This window comes from Acomys minous (assembly GCF_964271855.1).
Source record: "Acomys minous genome assembly, chromosome: 4".
Taxonomy (NCBI): Eukaryota; Metazoa; Chordata; class Mammalia; order Rodentia; family Muridae; genus Acomys; species Acomys minous.
In genome coordinates, this window is record NC_140486.1 from 133,329,839 (window position 1) to 133,355,112 (window position 25,274).

At 39.4% G+C, this 25,274-nt stretch overlaps 1 long non-coding RNA gene across 1 annotated transcript in view; it reads left to right on the forward strand.

Moving 5' to 3' along the window:
• Positions 1–1,056: 1,056 nt before the first annotated feature.
• LOC311596374 overlaps positions 1,057–25,274 on the forward strand; it is a 65,018-nt gene continuing 40,800 nt past the window's right edge. The window contains exons 1-2 of the long non-coding RNA XR_014778808.1: positions 1,057–1,186; positions 12,038–12,256. This is a non-coding gene — a long non-coding RNA (uncharacterized lncRNA). The remainder of the gene's footprint in view (positions 1,187–12,037; positions 12,257–25,274) is intronic.

Consider the following 25,274-nt stretch of genomic DNA (forward strand, 5'->3'; position numbering starts at 1 on the left):
TTAACTTGATGTAAATATTACATAGTACCCTGTTATTTCGTGTTTATATGTTTTTATGAATCATTTAAGAAAAAAGACAGCATCAAATATCAACTAGGATATACGTAGGCTCTGATCTTTTCCTTTTTTAGGTTAAGGTGCATCACCAATTCTGGTAGTTCTCTCAGGTCAAATTACCAACACATTACTCCCTCAGTTGTATCAGAAATATTTTCTTTGGAGATGCGTGCAGAATCTGTGCAACTTTAGGAGGAAAATTGGCATCCAGAGTAGACACTATTTAGACTATTGTATCCATTTCAGATCCTTACTTAGAACTCTGTGAAATGCTGCATATTCAAAATGGAATGCAAAGTGTGTTATTATACACAAGCTCATAAATGCTTCTCCAAAGTGATTGTCACCTTTTCCTATTTTGGGAGTGTTTTATATTTCCAAGTGAAATTCTGGCATTCCTATTAATTTTTTTCTTCTTCTTCAAATCTGGATGCCCAACTGTCAAACTTCTAAAATTTACTTCCTACAGCAGGAGGAACACATTTTTAGATACACTTTTAAAATTCTACATTCTTATTTTGCCAAAGCACTGGAGTCTTCCTGACAGAAGAAAGATGCTTGCAACAAACAGAGGAAAGCACTGGCACATTGCAAATTACTAACACATGGGAGGAGGTGATCACAGAGTCTATTGAGCTTTTTTTCCTGTTTCATGTTTGAAATTTTATGACTGAGCTGTGTTTAGAGTCACATTATTAAAATGAACTCATAGATAAGCAAAAATCTTGTGCAAGATTTAAATCTACAGATTTTTAGATTACAAAGAGCTTCAATGGTGGTTTATAGTTGAAAGACTACGAAGTCTGGCACATGTAGACTTTTTAAATGGATCTTCCATTCACTAGATATGTGTTTTAGGGTAAGGCATCCCTTACCCTAAAGGGACTTCCCATCCCGGGCATGTCCCTCGGTCTATAAAATAATGACCACACAGTTGGTGGTGGTTCCATTCAATGTAATGTAATATGAATGGGAACTATATCTTTTCATTATAGAATCCAGCTGGTGGCCATTTGCAGTCAATGGAAAACTAGAAGCATAAACTGAGAAAGCAGGGGTATAAAATGTGAAAAAAAACAGGATAAGTGATGTCATAAAAAGATAGATACCAGATAACTAAATGGATAAGGTAAGTCATTCTTTGAGTATTTTTCACAATATAAACACATACTTTCATTAATGAAAATAAAAGATTTCACAGTCTCTTGATGGGTCTTTGTTGAGGCAGATGTCATCAGAAAGGAATCTTTTGCCAATGGGACGTCCAGAAACAATTTCGAGAATCATGTTTGGCATGAGGAAAATGAGTCCACCATTCAATGTCTGTGTTTCTTAGGAAACATGTACCAATTAGACCTATTACCATGGCTACACTAATCTTTTCATCCAAAATTGTACTGTGAGAGGCTAAGTAGTACCTATCTAAAGGATAACTATGTTCCAATGCCTAGAATTTGTAACATAATTGTATTATATGAACAAAAATGACTATGTGGACAAGAATAAGTTAATGACCTTGAAGGTGTAGAACTATGACCAACACAGTCACTAGGAAAGACTACAAAATGAATTCCCACCTTGATCCTCAGGAGAAAGCACGGCCTGTTGATGTCCTGATTTCAAATTCCTGTCTCCTTTGTCTGTGGAAAAACAAATTTATGTTGTTTTAATACACAGAGGTTTCAGCCATTTATTGTAGAAGCAATAGGACATTAATATTATACAGGGTTTTTATTTTTTAAGAAAAACATGCTTGTATATTTTCATTCCTAAATTCCTATTAAGTATTTTTAAAGTTATGTACATGTTAATAGCCAACCAAACAGGAGGCACAGCCGTCAAACAACAAGAGCTATGCACCTGTCTCGCTAGTACACATTACACATATTACAGCACAAGGAAACCTAAGTTCTCTGCCACACTGAACTAGAGAACCTTGGAGGATAAACAGTGGTAGTGGGTAGCGTGAGTGGTGCAGGGGGATGAGGTTTTTCCCTGTAGCCGTCACTCTTTTCCAAAGCACCTCTAAGACTCACTTTGTTGGTTCTAGAAATGTAAAACTGAGAAATCATTCTGGAGAGAACCTAGGCAGCTGATTTTGGAACAGGTAACCTAGGCAACTGATATAGGTCCAGGTATCCTGAGTAAAACTTCAGCATTCTAGAGAGTTGAAAAAAATCTCGCACGATTCTTCATGCTCTTCCAAGTTAACATGAATACAGCCTAGGAAATAGTCCACTCTGGCTCCTACTCCACACTGTTGAGTATGATCTCTTCAGAAAGACTTCATGATAGAGTGAAGATGAACTGGCCCATGAGATAAACATCAGGGAAAGTAAAATTAAAACTCTACTCAGAGCTGCATTGATAACTAGGATGTTTCACACAAAGCAAGGAAAGAATGCTATGAGTAAGGAACAGAAAACAGAATTTACAGTTATTACAAATTCCAGATCTAAAATGTCAAAACCAATAAAATATTAGAGTATATTATAAAAGGATGAAGACAAAATATGAGAGGGGAGAAAGCAATGGCGTACTTAGTACATAGAACAGGAATGGCATTGAACTAGTAGAATTTTCAAAAAGAAATGATAGGAATGAATTAAATTGTTTTAAAAAATCATTTATCGAGGCATTAGCATATAGCCTTAAACCCCAGCAGACTGAAGCAGGGGCTGGCAGATCTCTGGGAGCTCAAGGCCAGCCTGGTCCACAAAGCAACTTCTGAGACAACCAGCACCCACATTCACAAACACACATATACGTCCATGCACTTCCCCAAGACAACCAGAACACCTCTCTCTCTCTCTCTCTCTCTCTCTCTCTCTCTCTCTCTCTCTCTCTCTCTCTCTCTCTCACACACACACACACACACACACACACACACACACACACCCTGTATTCTGTCTTAAAAAGAAAACAAAAACAGCCTTTTCAGAGTCAAATACAGTAACATGTCTCTCATGAGCTGACCAAACTAATAAGAATATATTATATAGTTAGGTGTGATGTTGTGAAGTTTCCTCACATTGAATATCAAAGTTTTCACAGAGAAATCTCAGCAAAAAAAAAAAGTGTGGGAAGAGAATATCATTAAAGAGGAAGTGATTTTTAATCCAAATAATATATATACCTAGATAAATCAATTTTCAGTCTACACATATGTAGAAAACTTACATTCCTTTTTCCTTTTCCTAAGGAGTTACTTGAAGGAATATCCTTTAAAGGGACTGGAGAGATGGCTCAGAGGTTAAGAGCACTGACTGCTCTTCTAGAGGTCCTGAGTTCAATTCCCAGCAACCACATGGTGGCTCACAACCATGATCTGACGCCCTCTTCTGGCCTGCAGGTGTATAAGCAGGCAGAGCACTGTATACATAATCACAAATAAATAAATTTTCAAAAAATAGAGGACATAAAAAAAAAAACAATGAGATTCAGCAAATGATAATTTAAAGCCTAGGAGAAAGGTGAGTGGAAATCTCAGGACTTTGGCTGCATGACAGATCTAGAAATCCACACAGGAACAGAATGATGCAGAAATCTCACCCCTGGGTAATAAAGAAATGACACACAACAGTAGTTACTGTGAACATGAGACTAGAAATAATCAAGAATGGGATACAAATCCAAGAACAATGCAAATACATATTTATTCCAACTTCAGTGTGCTAAAACCATACAAGGATATGTTTGTCCACCTGAGGCAAAGCTCTAAATATGAGCACTAACTTAGAGTCAAGTGAAATGGCCACAGAGGACACAAACATGAATGGGGAAAACACCGTGCTTAGGCTCCTCTTATATCAATAATTAAGGCATGTGTAAGCAAAAACTATGTCGTGGTTTCAAGCAGTTGGGTGTGTATGAATTTATTTTAGTATATGATGTCAAGAATAATTCCCCTGGATATCCTCAAAGTGTTTGTGTCCAAGATGTTGAAGGCAGCTGCTACAACGATATGGGTTCGTTACAGCACATTTAATAGCTTTGTCATAGATAACACAATAAAGAGACAGCATCAAGAGAGTTTATTCACTCTTGGCCTTTCAAAGATTTAGAAATAAAATAAAAAAGACTTAAGGGTGCTTACAAAAAATATTATGGATTATGATAAAGTAAAAAGACAGCTGAGAGGTGGTTTGTATAGAGGAAATTAAAATGGGAGTAAAAGATGTAATAGTTAAAGGAACAAATGTAGGCTTAAAGCATTATTTGATGAGGGCTTATATTATCTGTGATGAGTTATACAAACATTAAGGAAAACAAAAAGAAAAGTTGATCTAATGATACTGGGGGGATGTATTGATATAAGTAGAAAAATTTCTACTCCATCAGAACGAGGAGTGAAGTTGGCAAGGAGAAGAGGGTAGGACACAGGAGAAATAGGGGAACATATATATTTACATTTCAATTAAATAAAAAAGTAAATTGATAATTTAATGTTATTTGGCAATATTCTAATGCTCGTTTTGCTGTTGTGGAAGTCATTTTACTGAATATTAAATATTCCAACAAAGCAGCTTCAGTTTATGTTAAAGCTTAGTTGGAAGCCCAGCAGAAGAGAACAAATGCATGACTGCTCGAGCCTCGGCGGTCAGTACACAGTGCGCCATGCCTCTCTAGAGTCACGTGCCACCCTCAACAGTACAGGGTCAAAAGCCTGAGCCTCAAATCCCAGGGCTAAATAGCTGTGTGCTTTAGGACATCTTTGATTCTCTTAATTTTGGCTCTAGGGTGTGAAAGGAGGATTAAACTGAAGGAGACAGCAACTGTCATCAGAACTAAGCATTGCATAGGTGAAGGGTGCACTGTCCATCTAAATGACTGATGTGTTTCTTACAATGTCCTTTTGTGTGTGTGTGTGTGTGTGTGTGTGTGTGTGTGTGTGTGTGTGTGTGTGTGTAATTGATAAGAAACAGCTGGGACATGAAAAACAGGGATTGGTATCAGCTCATAAAATTTCTGAAGGCAACAAAAGTAATAACAGACATCGTGATCTAGATGTCATCAGTCAGACCCAGCTATGAACAGACCATCTTAACACATACCTATCCAATACAGCAATCGTTAAAGGATCCTCTTAGTTCTATGTTTTTCTTCAGGGATCAAACTTGGAGCCTTGTGCTTGTCTCTACACTGAGCTATCCCTAGAGCCCTCAGAGAACCACAAGTTGGGACACTTGCCACATCTTGGGTAGTACAACACCGTGTCTCCTAGGTTCTTTTGATGTGGCTTGGATGTATGCAGAAAAGACGTAGCAAGACTGTGATAATTGCAAGTGTACGTGCTCATCCCATGCGAATTGTAATTAAGGTCTTTCCCACCAGTAATGAAGAAGAATGTTGCACTGACGGTGTCATCAAGAGACCTCATTTATCAACTGGTCCCTTGAGTGATTTCTGTTGCATCATCACTAAATTGCACTCAGTGCTGGTTGGTGACTGTTAATAACATAAGTAATCTGACTGCTAGCAATGTTGTGAGTGTGACAGTCAGCTGGCACATGAAAAATAGCTCTGAGAAATAAACAAACTCTTCCTGAGAAGCCATTCCCAGCTGCATCCAAAACAGCGGCTAAATATTCGTCAATTGCCCTGAACATGCTCCCCTTTTCTCTTGCCTTCACTCAAAACGGAGCTCTTTTTGCTTTTCTTTATAACCTTTCTTGTTCTCCTGAAGCTATGTAAAATATACAAAATCATCAGATCAGCCTTTCACATTTCCATAAGGACAAAATGAGCTCTCTTTTATATATAATGTCTGAGGCCAGAATACAGCGGAGACTCTTTACTGTCATACTGAGTGTCTGTTTGCTCACAAATAACAAGAGCAGAAAATGGCACCTCCAACTAGAAGTTAAACAGCCCCACACACTGCCTCTACTCACCCGTAGGTTGTTCATCGGCAGGCCAAAACTATCCCTTATTTTGGCAACACAGACTTATGAGACACCAAATATCAGTGTTCTGTTTTTTCCCATTTCACACACACTGAGCCTGTCTTGAGTATTTGAAACCTCAAACCCCACTTCCTGCATAAAGGCCACGCCCCCGGGTGAGTCCAAGGGGGCGCATTTTGTTCAAATCACCACACAATGTGTGATGATGAGTTCTAAAGGAACATCCTGCAACTTGCCCATCAGCATCAGGCAAAGATGTGCTACCCACCACTGGGATGGTGCCCTTGACCTGCAGTTGGTCCTCTCATTCACTTAGCAGGAATTACTTTCTCTAGCTAAACACACATGCCAATGCTGTGAGGAAACAAAGCCAGACCTCTCAAACGTGAAACTATAAAAGACAGTTTCTGAGGCTCTTCAGAGTAGATGCATTCTGAATCCAAAGAAGTGAGCTGACCTCTGCATAGAAAAAAAAATCAGTATAAGCCTGTAGAGCTGCATATAACTTCATATTTTGTTTCTAGGCAACCAGAAATAACTATGACAACAATATTTGTAAATCAGGAGCCTCTTGTCTTCTGTACCATTTGTTGCAACAATTCCAATGTTTTATAAAGTTTAAAGGTTTAAATGTGGCCATCATTGATTAATAAAACAGTTTTTTTAAAGGCCTATTGTTTACTTCCCATTCAATCACTGACCATTTCCAGGGTTTTAATCCTATATGCCAGGTTTAAGGAGAAATAAGATAATATCTCTTCTTAAAACATCTTATAACCTTATCCATAATTCTAACACATTTATATGTAGCCAAGATAAACTGTTATAGTAACATAAGAAAAATAGGTATTTTTTAAGGTGGAAGAAATATAGGAGATAGGGAAATAGATGGATCCAGAGGGTCCCAGAAACCTACAAGAAGAACACTATGATGGGCAGATCTGGGCCCAGGGGTTCTGCTCAATCTATGGCACCAACCAAGGACAATATGTGCAGTCATCATCAAACTCCTACCCAGACCTAGCCAAGGGACAGAACATTCTCCACAGTTAAGTGGAGACTGGGGACTGACTTTCACACGAACTCTGGTGCCCCTTATTTGGCCATGCTCCCTTGATGGGGAGGCCTGATGGCACTCTGAGAAAGGATAGCAGACTCCCAAGAAGAAACTTGATACCCTAGCATCATATTCAAGGGGAGGAGGTCCCCATCAGTCACAGTCATAGGAAAGGGGAATGGGGTGAAAGTGGGAGGGAGGGAGGAATGGAAGGATGCATGGGATGGGATAGCAATTGAGATGTAATATGAATGATTTTATTTTTTAATAAAAAAAATAAAAATAGGTATTTTTTAACAATAAAATGAAGACATTAAGAAGTTTTAAAAAGTGCCTGTTGTATACTTGAGATGACAGTAGGTATAAAGTTTCAAATATGAATGAGTTTTTATTTCTACTCTCCAAATTTACAGTCTTGTGAAGGGAGCAGACAATGACGACATTTTAAAATAATCATAGGACATATGCTCATTGGACAGTCAGACTGAATACACAGCCGTGCGCAGGAAGGACATGGGATCCTGCCCTCAGCACTCCTTCTCCTAATGCTCTCCCTGCCTCGTCCTTTGTTACTGTTTCTTCTTCGCCATTCTAACCATTGACTCCTCAAAAAACAAACTGTGGGGGCGGGAGAGACGGCTCAGAGGTCAAAAACACTGGCTGCTCTTCCAAAGGTCCCGACTTCAATTCCCAGCAACCAGCAAGCATTTGTAATGAGATCTGTTGCCCTCTTCTAGCCTGCAGGTGTACATGCAGGCAAAATATTGCATACATAATAAATAATTTTTAAATGAACTTTAATGCCAGGCATGGAGGCACAAGTCTGTAATCCCAACACTTGGAAGGCAGAGGCAGGTGCATCTCTGTGAGTTCAAGGCCAGCCTAGTTTACAAAGTGAGAGCAGAACAGGCAAGGCTACACAAAGAAACCCTGTTTCAGAAAAAAAAAAAAAAAACAAACAAGCAAACTTTAATGTTCACTTCCTAATACCACCTGGTCATTTACTTCACATATGCTCTGCACATTATTGGAAAAATTCCTTAAAGGAATCACACAAAAGAAAGAAACTGACAGCTTATCATTAGGTTTTCCTATACTCACCTAAAGAATCAAGAAACATTCACTATTGATTATATGTTCAGTGACACTGAGTAATTATGAAATATGTCTTTAGATTTAATAAATTAAACTACATAACTAAACTCTAGCACAAGGATCCTAGTAGAGTATTGGAGGAATAGACCTTGACCTCCCAGCCACTACATTCCACTCAATTGTTACCTAACAAGCTATGCCGGCTAATTTTATGCTAACTTAACACAGATTAGAATGATTTAGGAGGGGGAAATCTCAACTGAGAAAAAAATATGCCTTTGTAAAATCAGGCACTAGGCAGGCCTACAGGCATTTTCTTAACCAGCAGTTGTTGTGGTGGCCATGGATTCTATAAGAAAGCAGGCTGAGCAAGCCACAAGGAGCAAGGCAGCAGCAACACCCCTCCATGACCTCTGCATAAGCTTCTGCCTTCAGCTTCTTGTCTTATTTTTGAGTTCTGCCTTGGCTTCCCTCAGTGGACTGTGACATGGCCTATGTAACCTAGTAAACCCTTTGCTTCTCCAAGTTGCTTTGGTCAGGGTGTTTCATCAAAGAAAAAGAAACCCTCAGTAAGACACAAGCCCTGTTTATGAAGTTAATAACAAATGTGTAGATTCTTTAGTTCTATGAACTTTGGAGAAATAACTCTCCTTACACTATCATGACACACATCCGTGAGGCTCATTATCACACAAGAATCTTTCATTCTCCCCACAAATTGGATTAACATCCATGAAATTGATGTACAAGGATGCATTAATCATCAGTTGCCAACATACATATTGACCCTGAAGCAACACTCTGCACCACCCTTGTTTTTGGTAAACCATTTTCTCATTGAGTTGTTTAAATTTTCTTTTTCTCTCTTTGAAAGCCAGACTTTATTACCTTGGATGCTCAGTATACACAAGCCTCAAAATTATATTATTACCTTGACAGCAGTTAATGTAAATCAAAATATATACTTGAAATGTTGAGAACCATTGTCACTTCTCAAAAATAACCTTTCTCATTATTCAATATCAGTTTTATGAGTGAAATACATGAATACACATCTTCATTCAGATTTTCTGATAATTGATATAAGACAAAAATAGCAAGAATATCAATTCACCAAATTTTAAGTGTAAAATATATTTAGAAGTCAAGAATGGGAGTCTGGACAGATAACTCAGTAGGTAAGGCATGAGTTTAACCCCCAGAACCAGTATTAGAAGGGGGAAAACAGGTGTGATGGCAGACATGCTTGTTTTTACCATCATTGGGAGGCTGATCACTGGGGCTTGCTAGTCAGCCAATCTACTACTATACTTGGTGAGTTCCAGGCCTATAAGAGATTCTGTCTCAAAAGGAAAAAAAAAGATGTTAGATGATGCTTAGGAAGTAACACACACACACACACACACGCACGCACGCACGCACGCACGCACGCACGCACGCACGCACGCATGCGCATGCGCATGCGCAGACATATGTTGCCCTCTGTGCTTTGGTTACATATTGCGGTTTAACAAAACAACCCAAACTCAGTGGCTTAACATTTATGTGGGAGGGAAGAATGGGAGGAAACAGAGGAAGGGCTAACAATCAAGATGTAATATGAATAAATTAATTAAAAAATGGTAAAAAAAAAAAAAAAAAAGAATTTTACATACAAATCCAAAGGAAAGCTCATATCTAGGTACATGAATATGTATGTATTTTAAACACATGAAGTGTAGTTACATGATAATCTATTTTTTAAAATAAAATATATGCCTATGTAAAAATGAATAAATAAATAAACAGTATGTTTCTGCTAGAAATATCTATGTATAGGATAGTAGCAGGTATGTACTGTGCTAATAAACAATTTTCCTGTGACCTGTGCTCAAAAAAAAAAATTTATGTGGGAAGTACAGGATGGTTTTTACTTAGGTTATCGGCTTCACTGAATAGCTGAAATTTTAATTGGCCTAAAGGTTTATAACAACATCTTCACTTCTCAGCTTACCCACAGTTGAGTGGAAGCACAACAGGTTGTGTCCTGCATCTGTGTTACTCCCACACAGCCTAACTGCTTGCCTGGCTTGAGCTTTCACTCACAGCTGGATCCTTTCAGAGAGCTTATGACAAGAGAGTTAGTCAAACCCTGCAAGCCATTTATGACTTCATTTCCTAGCTCGTGCAGCACTGACAGCAAGTTTCAGGGCCATCTCTGATTCAATGCGAAAGGAAACTGACCACACAAGTGTGTAACTGCAGCAACGCCAGCTTCTCTCTGTGGTTACCGAGTGACGACAGCATTTGTTTAACAATAGTGAGACATCAGTTTTATTCTAACCTAAGTGCGTGGTATCCAAAGGTTCAGCAGAGATTATAAACAGAGCATATTTCACAATGAAAATTTGTGGAAGTGTACTTTAGCTCCCCATCTTTTTATTTTATTAATGGTTCAAATAAATAAAATGTGTTCATTTTTACATATTTTTTGTTATTATCCATCACTAGGAAGTACTTCTATGAAAAAATAACAAAAAATGTTTGCAAATCTCCATTTAAAAAAAAATCAAAGACCTTTGCCTCATTAACTTTGGTACAGATTTCTAACAAGCAACAGAAAGGCAAAAAGCATTAAAGGTAACGTGCACAAAATTAACATAAAAATAAAAAGAGCTGTTTCCTGTGACTACAAGGAACATAACAAAACAGGCAAAGGCTTGAGGGAGCCATGCGTGTCAGAGGAAACCATCCCTCTACCACACATGGGAAGAAGTTCTGCAGCACTAAACTTTTACATCCCCCTGCTGGAAAGGCAGTGCTGCTTACAGTTGCGATCAGTGTGACTGTGCATACTGATCATAACCTATTCCTGCACTCACTGTTTAGTCAGACTTTTATAACTTGATTTGGACCTGACTAGAGATATGATTCTGTTGACTTATCCACTTCTGTCTTAAAGCAAGCAGATTGTATTTGTCAGTTTTTGAATGCTATTAGGTTAATTCAATTTAGGAAAGCTAATTGGTTTAGTGTGTTATTTTTAAGAGGAAAAATTATTCCAACCTTAACATAGATGCTAAGAATGTGTGCTACCCAACACCATTAGGAATATCTTGTAGTGGTTAGAAAAAAGACAGGGGTTCCCTCTGGAAGTGGATATACAATAGCCCTAGGCATGTTTAGGGAACTCTTTAGTGTCTGTAGTTTTGAAAATCTGATACTGAACTGAATTTGTTGATTTCCTAAAAGAGCTTTGTTTCTCTGATCATGTTAGAAAAAGAAAATTATTTCTCAGACAACTAGATCAGTTGGCATATTGCTAGCTGCTCTTGGTCTTGTATCCTTATTAAAGATTGTCCATCATGCTGAGAGTTTGAATTGATCTTTAAAAGTTTTTCAAAGTGTCAATTTAAGCATGCGCATCTGCAATATTTTAAAAATGGGGATTTAATAGGCTCTATTGATTTCTCATGACTTTGAAGAATTCATATTCTGCCTGTAGTCACTAACACTTCAATGACTAATTCATATCTAGGCCATTTCAGTAGCATTCTTTTTTTTTTTTTTTTTTTTTTTTTTTTTTTTTTTTTTTTTTTGCTAAGTAGCCTCCTATTATGACCCATTGTTTCAGACGGGTTGTGATATTTTAGCAGAAGGGTTAAGCCACCACCCAAATAACTTATTGCAATATGGTGAATTTTAGTTTGTAAATTTTCTTGGAGAATAAAAATATGATTTCTCTTTTATGATAGATACATATAGTTTAGCCTGTGACCCTTTATAGTACTGGCTATTTGGGGTGTACAGAATTAGTTAACGTTGATTAGAAAATAAGTACTATCTATTAAGAGACAATGCATCAGAATTTACCCGTGAAAATAGAACACTTGATGCCACTGAATTCCAGGGGATGTTTATATATCTCTTTCTCCCTCTGGAGAAACAAAGAGGGATAAGAAGACTGAAGACATTGCCCTGCTGGTGACTCTGTATGAAGTAAGAAGAGAAAGAAGCTGGGAATGCGCACTGGAGCAGAGCACGCAGCTGACAGTGCACTGTGGAGGCTTGATTCCTGGTTGTCCTGGAAACAGAAGCACTTCCTCACAATAACGACTTTTGGACGAGAAAAACTTAAGCAACTGAAGTAACAGAGTTCAAGGTAAAGTAATCCTTTCTCTAGATTGGGAATTAGCAAATGAGTAACAGTGGCTTCTTCTGTGTTGCCCTCAAATGAAGAATAGTTTTTATATCTTTAAAGGATTACAAAAACGAAATGAAAAACAGGAGAGAAAGGGTGAGAAAAGGCAGCTGTGTGTAGCTTATAAAAGGCAAAAAACAGTCACAGGCCTTTCACAGGGGCCTGAGATGCTTGCTTCCTTGCACTGTACTCCGGGACGCCTGCAGTGGAGCTGAGGAGAGGTTTCAGATATGTCTGCAAAGGTAACTAAGCAGAGAAGTGAAAATATATGAGCTCGATTTTGCAAAAGGAAATCCAACTCTGTTTTCAAAGGTTATCTACAGTACACCTATAGGGTGCCTGAAGTAATCTTCTGGTAATCAATTTAATTTTGCCTTCAAATGACCTGGGAAGACTATAAAATAGATTCTGTTGGTTTGTTTTTTGCTTGCTTGTCTGTTTGTTTTTAATTCTTCCTTAATTTTCCTGGTGATATGTAAACTGTAATTCCCAGATGCCCTTGTAACTATGATACTGAACATGGATTAGGTGCTACTGTTTGGTATACACTTAACTAAGATTTGAAAAATAAAATCTGCCCGTCCCTACCAGAGTGTAACATGGTAGAAAGTGCTAGTAAGGACCAGGATACTGTCTTGTTTTAGGAATGCAAGAGGCAATTGGACAACAGCAGTCATGAAAACAACAATAGTGAAAAATCTGTCCATTGATTCACATGGTCTATCCTTGCAATCTTGCATACACCCAGAAACACTTTTTATTGAATGGCATTTGTGATGGAATTAGAGAAATTTATAGTCCTTGCACTAACTCTGATTATTAAAACTCAGCTGTTACTATCTCCTCAGTAAACAAATGGTGAGAACACAAACACTCATCTAACCCCAATGATTTGAGTAAAACATATGCAACTTTTTAAAGATGTGACTTTTATCTTTAGTTTTATCTAAAGTTGTATCACAGCTCTACTTCCCGGGGTGGGGGTGGGGGTAAACCAAGATGTTTGCCTTGGTCAGTAATGCTAATTTGTTTATCCTATGGTAGATGGCCGATATCATTTATAATTCCATAGAATAATAATTCTACTACAATCAAGAAAATGATCCATAGACATGCGTAGTGACAGTTTGAGAATTTTGGTTTCTTTAAAATAAGACAGAAATATTATAAGAATATGTTTTTGTTTAATTCCAGCTGTGAGGATATTGGGCTGCTTCATAGTAGCTGACTGTGATTTTCCTCATGCTCTAGCAAGAGCATGATTTCGCCAGCTGCAGATAGTTTCCACAATTGTGTTAACATTTGGAATTCTGTGGACTTTTCAGAGGGCATATAAATGCTAGGGCCCTGAGAGGTGGGATGGGTTGTCAGTTGGTTGGTTGTTGTTTGCTGTTGGTTGTGGCTTGTTAAGTAACTATGGAAGAAGAAGAAGAAGAAGAAGAAGAAGAAGAAGAAGAAGAAGAAGAAGAAGAAGAGGAGGAGGAGGAGGAGGAGGAGGAGGAGGAGGAGGAGGAGGAGGAGGACGAGGACGAGGATGAGGACGAGGACGAGGAGGACGAGGAGGACGAGGACAAGGAGGACAAGGAGGACGAGGACAAGGATAAGGATGAGGAGGATGAGGAGGACAACAAGGAGGACGAGGAAGACAATGAGGAGGACAAGGAGGACAAAGAAGAAATTAGATATCCTGACAGATTGAACTTGCCCCAGGGAGCTCAACTCCCCTAATTAACAGGAAATAGTCGAACAATAATGCCCACCATCCTCTCTATGCTTTTTTCTCACCTGTCTAGTGTTAGGAGGTTGAAAGGGAAGAAGACAAGGTGAGGATAAAGGACAGAAGAAAGAACCAACAAAATAGTAAAAAGCCAGCTATCGGCATGCCCACAGGCCAAACTGGGTCAGTTTCTCAGTTCAGGGTCTCATTTACAGGTCAGCTAAGTTGGAAATCAAGAACGGCCAACAGAGTAGTCACAGGTAAATACTCATCGGCCATGCCAGTTCCAAAGGTGAGTAACCTCCCCCTGTCTCTCAAGAAACATGGCTGAGAATGCACGGATACAACAATGAAATGACAGTCTCCAAATGCTAACTGGTAGAAAAATACCTTAGAATAAACAGTGTTCCCCAACACCAGACCACCACTTCTACAGTTTATTTTATTAATTCATTCAATACGTATTACTAAACATCTACTTATGCCAAAAGTATGCTAAATTGTGAATACAATAGGAAGAAAACAGAAAACATGAAGTGTGGTGGTTTGAATGTGATATGTCCCCTGTGGCTTACGTTTGAACATTGGTCCTCAGCTGGTGGTGCTGTTTGAGAGGGTTGTGGAACCTTTGGAAGATGGGGGCTTGCTAAAACCAGTGGGTCACTGCAGGTGGTCCTGTAGGCTGAATACCCCAGCCCGACTTTGTGTTCTTTCTCTACTTTCAAAACTAAAAGCAGAATGAACACTCTCTAGCTCAGTCTTAACCTGCATACCAGAAACAAGTACAAAAGTACAAGAGAGGAAAACTATAGACCAGTTTCCATTGTGGACACTGATGCAAAGAGATTGTAGGAAGAAAACAGAAGAAGCTATAATTACTGTACAAAGCTATTACAAAGTACAAGAACACAAACAGACAATAAAAGAGAAATTCAATGAAATGTATTTTTAAACTAAAACTAACCAGAAGAGATAAAGGACACTACATTCAGATCAAGGGAACATTTAACTGAAAGACATTACAATCCTAAATACATAAACACCAAATTCTGGTGCACCCAATTTGATAAAACAAACATAGTACTACATTTAAAGACACAGATTAACATCAAACAGTAATAGTAGGTGATTTCAATATCTCACTTTCTCCAATAGACTTTGGTGTATCAGAATTAAATGACACCATATATCAAATAGACTTAACAAGTATCTACAGAATATTCCACCCAAACACCAAAGAACATGCAGTCTACTTAGCAACCCATGGAGGCATCTCTAAAATAGACTATATCCTACATCCTGTATCCTACATCACAACATAAATCTTAAGCAATTCATAAAAAGTGAAATAACTCCCTGTATCCCTTCTGACTTAATGCAATACAACTTAAGATGGACAGCAAGGTAATCTCTAGTAAATACACAAACTCAAGGAGCTTAAACACCTCATTACTGAATGATGAACAGATCAAAGAAGAAATCAAGGGGGAAAAGGCGAAAGTTTCCTGAAACTAAATGATGGGCGCTCAGGCTTCATGTGGGTCCTCGTGAGGGGAGCTGGGGCTGTCTCTGACGTGGACTCTTGCTTTTTGATCACTCCCTCCTGGAGGGGCTGCCTTACCAGCCCACAGGTGAAGAGGAAGTGCTCAGTCCTGCTGTGACTTGATGAACTGAGGTGGGTGGGTAAGGGGGGCTCCCCTTTTTTCTGAGGAATAGGGGAGTGGTGTAGGGTTTGAGGGAGGGAGGGGCTACAATCAGGATGTAAAGTGAGTAAACTAATTAACTGAAAAAAGGAGCTATGTTTCAGTGTGAAATGTTGTGATTGACAGCATAATTATGTCTGCATATTACAGATTTGTCAAAATCCACAGACCCACACCTTAGAAAGAATGCATTCCTTATGTAAGCTGTGAAGTTCAGTTAGGAACAGTATATAGATTCTGTTTCCTGAACTGTGATCACAATACCTCATAAATGGAAATCATTAACAATAGTGAAACTACCAGCAGGCAAATTATTACAATCTGCCTCTTTTTTGAAAACTTAAAACTCTTTCAAAATTTAGTCTATTCATTTTTAAGTATACTCTAAAGTAAACTCTGTTTTAAAAAATAATAAATCACTTAATAAATCATGTGTATATGGTAAATTTAGCTTTTCATATCTACTTGACATGTGTGTGTGTGTGTGTGTGTTTATCAAGCCCAAGGAACAAAAATATATTGTTTTACAACCCTTGAAGCTTGGATTAACAAATATTATTAAAGATTGGCATTAACTACTTCTGTATGATTACAAGTGACTAATTTGTTTTACAAAGCTTTAAGATCACCTATAACTTTCTAAGTCTTTGACCAAAAATGCCAGTAAACTTCTTTGACTGAAATTATAAACTGTAATTCTGATAGTAGTGAAAATTCAGAGATATTACAAAGAGCTTGAGGTAGAGTCCTAGTATAACTAATCAAGTCCAAAATGTAGATTAATAAGGGTGGTACAAGTTTTTTATTTTCTGTGATAACAAATGATCCAAAGAAATGACCAGAGAGGCTTTTAATCACTTAGTTCAAATATCACATTTTCCATCACCTTGATAAAATGAAAAGTAATAATGGAGTTTTTCCTTCATCTTTGAACCAGCATCAAATTTAAGTTGTTGCATAAGATACAAATGACTTTCGCTTTCTCCAGCTTATTGAGAATAATTTGCCAACCGGATACCCAACTGAGCCCCAAACAGCTTGTCCTTCTGAGAAACAAGAGACACCATCTTCCCTCCAACACTCCAGATGTTAGCACTGGAATGTTAACATCCTCAGAAACCACTCACACTCCCCTCCTTACCCAAATGTCTCCCTTCATAGAAGGACAGAGCCCAGTCAGGACTAGGTGCTGTAGCCATCTGTGATCTCTCTGTGGGCCATTAGCCTGACACAGGTTCCCAACCACTTTTATAGCCATTACATTCTTGGAGATAACAAGTCTCTAATTTTGCTGACTGTTAACTGCTTTGGATTTGCCTGTGTCCTTACAGTTCAACACTGATAATACATTTCTGGCAGGAATATCACATTTCTTTTTGTGGCAACCATCAGTTAATACTTGATTTTGGTTTGACCCATACGTGATGATGTAATATTGATTACTTGTTTGTGGTGATGTCTGCCAGGCTTTCCACTGTGTAAAAAAAAAAGTGTTTTGTCATTGGTTTTTAATGAATTAATATGTTGTCGAGAAGTGTTTAAAGTTGGATAGATTATCAACATCTTCACTCAGAATTGTCCAAACTTTTGGCATTGTAACATGCATGATGTCCTCACAATGTGTTAACATTTGATAATTCTTAATTAATTATTATTACTTATATAAACTGTATCAATTTATAAATGGTGAGAGGGAACAAATATCAATAAAATAAGGGTCGTTTTCCAAATAAGTATCATCTTTATTAGATGCACCTATACAAATGAAAAGTAAGAGATCCAAGATGGCGGCGAGCAGTGTGGACCGTGTTTGAAAGCTCCAGTGAACAATTCAGGGAATTGCACAGATTTCTGAGCCAGGAACACCAAGGTCCCCACACCAAGGCAGCAGAAGTGCTCCACGGTTTGGAGGGACCAGGGTGCGGAGGACCTGCTTGCCCCTGCACACGGAAGGAGCGCAGACTTTCTCAGATCAGAGCAGCAGCGACAGAGACAGCAGTGCCACCAGCGGCACCAACGGCTCCAGCGGCTCCAGCGGCACCAGCGGCACCAGCGGCGGTGGCTGAGGTTTGCAGCTCAGAGCCTTCCAGTGGAGGCGATTGGTGTGGTGGACAATGGGAGTTGCTGCAGGAGAGGGGAGTCTGGACAGGATTTGGGTCGCGTGGTGCCTTGAGACCCAAACTGGACTCAGCAGACAGTTCAGCCCCAGAGTCCTGGGTTTGCTCAGTGAGCTGTGCCGTGGAGAAGCTGGCTCAGCTCAGCAAGCAATTCTGCCCGAGACACAGCTCCCCTGCTGTGACACAGGCTGGGCCAAGTGCTCACTTCCATCCTAGGCTCCAGCTCAGTGCAGACGAAGTTTTCCTGCTGTGACCCAAGCTGGGCAGAGCACTCAATTCCACCCGAGGTGCTTGTTCAGCGCAGACGCGGTTCTCCTGCTGTGATGCAAGCAGGGCAGAGTGCTCAGTTCCACCCTAGGTGCTTGCTCAGTGCAGCTGCAGTTTTCCTGCTGTGACGCAGGCTGGGCGGAGCGTTCACTTCCACCCTAGGCACTTGCTCAGCGCAGTCGCAGTTTCCCTGCTGTGACGCAGGCTGAGTGGAACGCTCACTTCCACCCTAGGCGCTTGCTCAGCGCAGTCACAGTTTCCCTGCTGTGACGTAAGCTGGGTGGAGGGCTCAGTTCCACCCTAGGCGCTTGCTCAGCACAGTTGCAGTTTCCCTGCTGTGGCACAGGCTGAATGGAGTGCTCAGTTCCACCCTAGGTGCTTGCTCAGCGCAGTTGCAGTTCTGCTGTGACACAGGCTGGGTGGAGTGCTCACTTCCACCCTAGGTGCTTGCTCAGTGCAGTCGCAGTTCTCCTGCTGTGGCAGACAGTTCAGGCCCTGAGAAACTAGCTGAGCTCGACGCATGGTTTGGGCCCAGTATCCCTGGCTGGACTTGGCAGGGAACCCAAAAGGCTGTGGATACCTTGGCCTCATCCAACGCTCATTCAGAGACCCAGAACATTGCAGGACCCACAGCAAAGGGGAGCTGAGGATCACTGGTGGTGAGAGCCCAAAACTACAGGGCTAACCTCCTGACATCCACACCAGTGAAGTATCAGGGCTTCCAGCCTACGGAAATCATGAGAAAACAAGTGAATCTATCATTAGACTCCCTCCACCCAACTCTGAAAGTTACCCAACAAAAACAGAGATGGCAAGATGTCTAAAGGACAGCGTAAAAGCATATGCAAAAAACCCCAAAACAACATGGTGTCTCCAGTTCCCAGCTATCCCAAAGAAAACAACCCGGAGAACTCAAATACAACGGAAACACAAGAAAATGACCTCAAATCCTTGGTAATGAGGATGATAACGGAGGAAACAAATAAAATTCGAAATCAGATGCAGGAAAACGCAGCCAAGCAGGTGCGAGACATAAAAGAAGCACATAGAGTGGAACTGGAAAATTTTCAGGAAAATGTAAACAACCAGATGAAAGAAATCAAAAAATCTGTTCAAGATATGAAGATGAAAATGGATTCAATGATAAACACACAGACAGAAGAAAAACGAGAACGTGAGGCCTCAGAGAAGAAGGCGAATGACACAGTGCTGAGCTTTTCTAACAGAATCCAAGAGATGGAAGAATGAATCTCAAGTCTAGAAGATACAATCACAGATCTTGAAGCAACCATTAAAGAAAATGCCAAATCTGGAAAACTCCTGACACAAAACATCCAAGAAATTAAGGACACCATGAAAAGAAGAAATCTGAGGATAATAGTCATTGAAGAAAGAGAAGATATCAGACTCCAAGGCCCAGAAACGATTCTCAACAAAATCATAGAAGAAAATTTCCCCAATCTAATGAAAGAGATACCTATAAACATAACAAGAGGCATATAGAACACCAAATAGAATTGACCAGAAAAGAAAAACTGCCCGTCACATAATAATTAAAACACAAAACATACAGAACAAAGAAAAAATATTAAAAGCTGCAAGGGAAAAGGGCCAAATAACATTTAATGGCAAACCTATCAGAATTACACCCGACTTCTCAGCAGAGACCATCAAAGCCAGAAGGGCCTGGACAGAGATCCTACAAACCCTAAGAGACCACAGATATTAGGCCAGACTACTTTACCCAGCAAAACTATCAATAACCATTGATGGAGAAAACAAAATATTCCATTACAAAGCCAAATTCAAACAGTACCTATCCACAAATCCAGCTTTACAGAAGGTACTAGAAGGAAAACTCCACCCCAAAGGGTCAAGCTACAACCAAAACTACTCAGGAAATAGATAACTATACCATGGCAAAAACACAACTACACAAACGCTCGACTGGAACCAACATCAAAATTAAGACTCTTAATAGTAACTGGTCATTAATATCTTTCAACATCAATGGTCTCAATTCCCCAATAAAAAGACACAGACTAACTGAATGGGTGCATAAACAGGATCCAACATTCTTCTGCATTCAAGAAACACATCTCACCCATAATGATAGGCATTACCTCAGGATAAAAGGTTGGAAAAAAATATTCCAAGCAAATGGTCACAAGAAGCAAGCAGGTGTAGCCATTTTAATATCGAACAAAATAGACTTTCAATCAAGATTAATCAAAAGGGATGAGGATGGACACTTCATACTCATCAAAGGTAAAGTCAACCAAGATGACATCACAATTCTGAACATCTATGCTCCCAATACAAGGGTACCCACATTTGTAAAAGATCTGCTAAAAAGGCTTAAACCACACATCGATCCCCATACAATAATAGTTGGAGACTTCAACACCCCACTCTCACTGAAGAACAACTCATTGAAACAGAAACTAAGCCAAGAAATAACATCATTAACCAATGCCATGGGTCAAAGGGATCTAACAGATATCTATAGAACCTTTCACCCAAACAAGAAAGAATATACCTTCTTCTCTGCACCCCATGGAACCTTCTCTAAAATTGATCACATCGTAGTTCACAAAGAAAGCCTCAACAGATACAAGAGGATTGAAATAATACCTTGTATCCTATCAGATCATCATGGGCTTAGGCTGCAATTCAACAACAACTTTGAAGGCATATATGCCACAAAATTTGAAAATCTAAGAGAAATGGATGATTTTCTTGATCAATTTCACTTGCCAAAGTTGAGTGAAGAACAGATAAACAAGCTAAATAGTCCCATTTCCCCTACAGAAATTGAAGTAATCATTGATAGTCTCCCAACCAAAAAACGCCCAGGGCCAGATGGTTTCAGTGCAGAATTCTACCAGACCTTCAAGGGCAAGCTAATACCAATACTCTTCAAGCTACTCCAAAAGATAGAAAGGGATGGAACATTACCAAGTTCATTCTATGAGGCCATAGTCTCATTGATACCTAAACCTAACAAAGACTCAACAAAGAAAGAGAATTTCAGACCAATTTCTCTTATGAACATCAATGTAAAAATACTAAATAAAATACTTGCAAAACGAATACAAGAGCACATCAAAGATATCATTCATCATGACCAAGTAGGCTTCATTCCAGGCATGCAGGGATGGCTTAATATACGGAAATCCATCAATGTAATCCACCACCTAAACAAACTGAAAATAAAAAACCACATGAGCATCTCTGTAGATGCAGAGAAAGCATTTGATAAAATCCAACACCCATTCATGTTTAAAGTTTTAGAGAGATCGGGAATACAAGGCACTTTCCTCAACATAATAAAGGCTATATATAGGAAGCCAATAGCCAAAATCAAAGTAAATGGTGAGATACTCAAGGAATTCCTCTAAAATCAGGAACAAGGCAAGGCTGCCCACTCTCTCCATATCTCTTCAATATAGTACTCGAAGTTCTAGCCAGAGCAATAAGACAACAAAAGGAGATCAAGGGTATTCAAATGGGAAAGGAGGAAGTCAAATTATCCCTATTTGCAGATGATATGATAGTCTACATAAGTGACCCTCAAAATTCCACCAGAGAACTCCTACAGCTGATAAACACCTTCAGCAAATTGGCTGGATACAAAATTAACTCCAAAAAGTCTGTAGCCTTCCTATACACAAATGACAAGCTTGCAGAAGAAGAAATTAGGAAAACTACACCCTTCACATTAGCCACAAGCAATATAAAGTACTTAGGAGTTACTCTAACTAAGCAAGTGAAGGACTTGTTTGAAAAAAATTTCAAAACTCTAAAGAAAGAGATTGAAGATGACATGAGAAGATGGAAGGATCTTCCTTGCTCATGGATCAGGAGAATTAACATAATAAAAATGGCCATCCTACCAAAAGCAATCTACAGATTCAATGCAATCCCTATCAAAATACCTACACAATTTTTTAAAGACATTGAAAGTTCAATTCTGAACTTCATATGGAAAAATAAAAAAACCTAGAATAGCTAAAACAATCTTGTACAATAAAAGGTGCTCCGGGGGAGTCTCCATACCTGATCTCAAACTGTACTATAAAGCACTAGTAATTAAAACAGCATGGTACTGACACAGCAAAAGGCTGGTTGATCAGTGGAATCGAATCGAAGACCCAGATATGAATCCACACACATATGGTCACTTGATTTTCGACAAAGAAGCCAAATCCATTCGATGGAAAAGGGATAGCATCTTCAACAAATGGTGCTGGTCTAACTGGATGTCTATGTGTAAAAAAATGCAACTGGTCTCATATTTGTCACCTTGTACAAAACTCAAATCCAAGTGGATTAAAGACCTAAACATAAAACCAGAAACACTAAGTCACTTAGAAGGAAAAGTGGGGAAGAACCTGGAACACATTGGCACAGGAGACAACTTCCTGAACAGAACACCAACAGCCCAGGCATTAATGTCAACAATTAATAAATGGGACCTCATGAGGCTGAGAAGCTTCTGTAAGGCAGGAGACACTGTCAAGAGAACAAAGCAACAGCCTACAGACTGGGAAAAGATCTTCACCAACCCCACATCTGACAAAGGTCTCATATCCAAAATATATAAAGAACTCAAGAAATTAAACACCACCAAACCAAATAACCCAATTGAGAAATGGGGCTTGGAACTAAACAGAGAATTCTCAACAGAGGAATATCAAATGGCTGAGAAACACTTAAAGAAATGCTCAACCTCCTTAATCATCAGGGAAATGCAAATCAAAACAACTCTGAGATTCCATTTTACACCCATCAGAATGGCTAAGATCAAAAATTCAAGCGACACCACATGCTGGGGAGGATGTGGGGAGAGAGGAACACTCCTTCATTGCTGGTGGGAATGCAAACTAGTACAACCACTTTGGAAATCTATCTGGTGCTATCTCAGAAAAATGGGGATAGGGCTTCCTCAAGACCCAGCTATTCCACTCCTTGGAATATACCCAGAAGATGCTCCAGCACACAACAAGAAAATTTGCTCAACCATGTTCATAGCAGCCTTATTCATAATAGCCAGAACATGGAAACAGCCTAAGTGTCCCTCAATAGAAGAATGGATAAAAAAAACTGTGGTACATATACACTATGGGATACTATTCAGCTATTAAAAACAAGGAATTCCCGAAATTTGTGGATAAATGGATTGAGCTAGAAATGATCATAATGAGTGAGTTAACCCAGAAGCAGAAAGACTCAAATGGTATATACTCACTTATATCTGCATATTAGCCCAAGGGGCATGTCCCATGAAAGCCTTCACTTACCAGGAAACTGAGACAGAGGGGAGGACATTCTAGTGGAACTCTAGATGAGAGAAGCATGGGAGAATGGCAAAGTAGAAGGATCCAGAGGGTCCTAGAAGCCTACAAGTAGAACATTATGATGGGCAGATTTGGGCACAGGGGTACTGCTCAAACTAAGGCACCAGCCAAGGACAATACAGGCAGTAAACCTTAAACCCCTACCCAGATCTAGACAATGGACAGAACACTCTCCACAGTAGAGTGGAGAGTGGGATATTTCTTTCTCACATACTCTGGTGCCTCACCTTTGACCATGTCCCCTGGAGGGGGAGACCTGGTGACACTCAGAGGAAGGACAGCAGGTTACCAAGAAGAGACTTGATACCCTATGATCATATAGAGGGGGAGGTAATCCCCCTCAGGAACAGTCATAGGGGAGGGGAATAAGGGGAAATTGGGAGGGAGGGAAGAATGGGAGGATACAAGGGATGGGATAACCATTGAGATGTAACAAGAATAAATTAATAAAGGAGAAAAAGATTTTTTAAAAAAATGAAAAAAAATTAAAAAAATAAAAACTATAATGATAGATCAAAAAAAATGAAAAGTAAATCTAGAGATGTTAATATAATGCACTGTGGTGACATTCCCTCCCGTTTCGCCATATACTATGACCAAAGTCACTGAATCACGTCATACGGCAAAGTGGTGGAGCATTTACATCAGAGAATTTCCCAAAGGCAGAAACGAAACTGTTGCTGAGTCTGATTTCTACCACCAAATAATTGGTCAAAATAAATCACAGAAAGTCTATTGCAGTTGAATTTGAAATGTCCCCATAAACCCATGTGTGGAACATGGTCTTCAGCTTGTAGCATTACCGAGGAAGATGTGACGCCTTTAAGATGAGGAAGTTGGGTCATGGGAACATGCTCTTATAAGGATATTATAATTACATTATTTGGAATAATCCATTGTTCAAAATAATGCTAGAAGCATAATATGACAATATTTAAGATCACACGTATATATGAAGACCAAGGGTGTAGGACAAGGTGACTATTACTTAAATTATAACTCCGATGGCAGAAGAGTTGTCACTTGGAGTGATGAAAATGTTATGGCAGTTACAGAACAATCTGCGTGTAATTAATGCCGCTGAACTGAACACTTAAAGATGGGTGAAGCCACAAACTAAACATAATGTATATACACAGTGGCAAATACGGGGCAGGACTCACTTCACTGTCAACACTTCACTGTCTCTGTGTATGTTTAAGATTAGACCAAGTAAAACCTTTGGATCCAACTAAGAAAAGCCAATTCTTTCCCCTGCTTTTCCTGTAACCGTTTATCTTAATCTATATTATATCAATGTTTTCATTCCCTAGTTCATCGGATAACACAGCTATTGTTGAGCCTTTATTAAATCTAGGGAGAGGCAATGAATAATTAGGTAAAGCCATTTATTCCACCAGTCACTAGCCCAACTGTGGTGAGTTGAATAAGAATGGCCCCTATAGGCTCATATGTTTAAATGCTTAGTTGCCTGAAGTGGTCCTATTTGCAAGGATTATAAGGATTAGAAAGTGTGGCCTTGTTGAAGGAAGTGTGTCACTAAGAGTGGGCTCCCAGCTTCCAGAGCCCACACCAAGCCAGTTTCTCTGTCTCTCTGTCTTTCTCTCTCTCTGTGTCTCTCTCTCTCTCTCTCTCTCTCTCTCTCTCTCTCTCTCTCTCTCTCTCTCTCTCTCTCTCTCTCTCTCTCTCTCTCTCTCTCTCTCTCTCTCTCTCTCTAAGGATCAAGATGTAGTTTTCAACTACTTCAGTGCCTGCTGGCAAACCTTCATCCTTCTCACCAGGATGATAATGGGCTAAGCCTCTGACATGTAAACA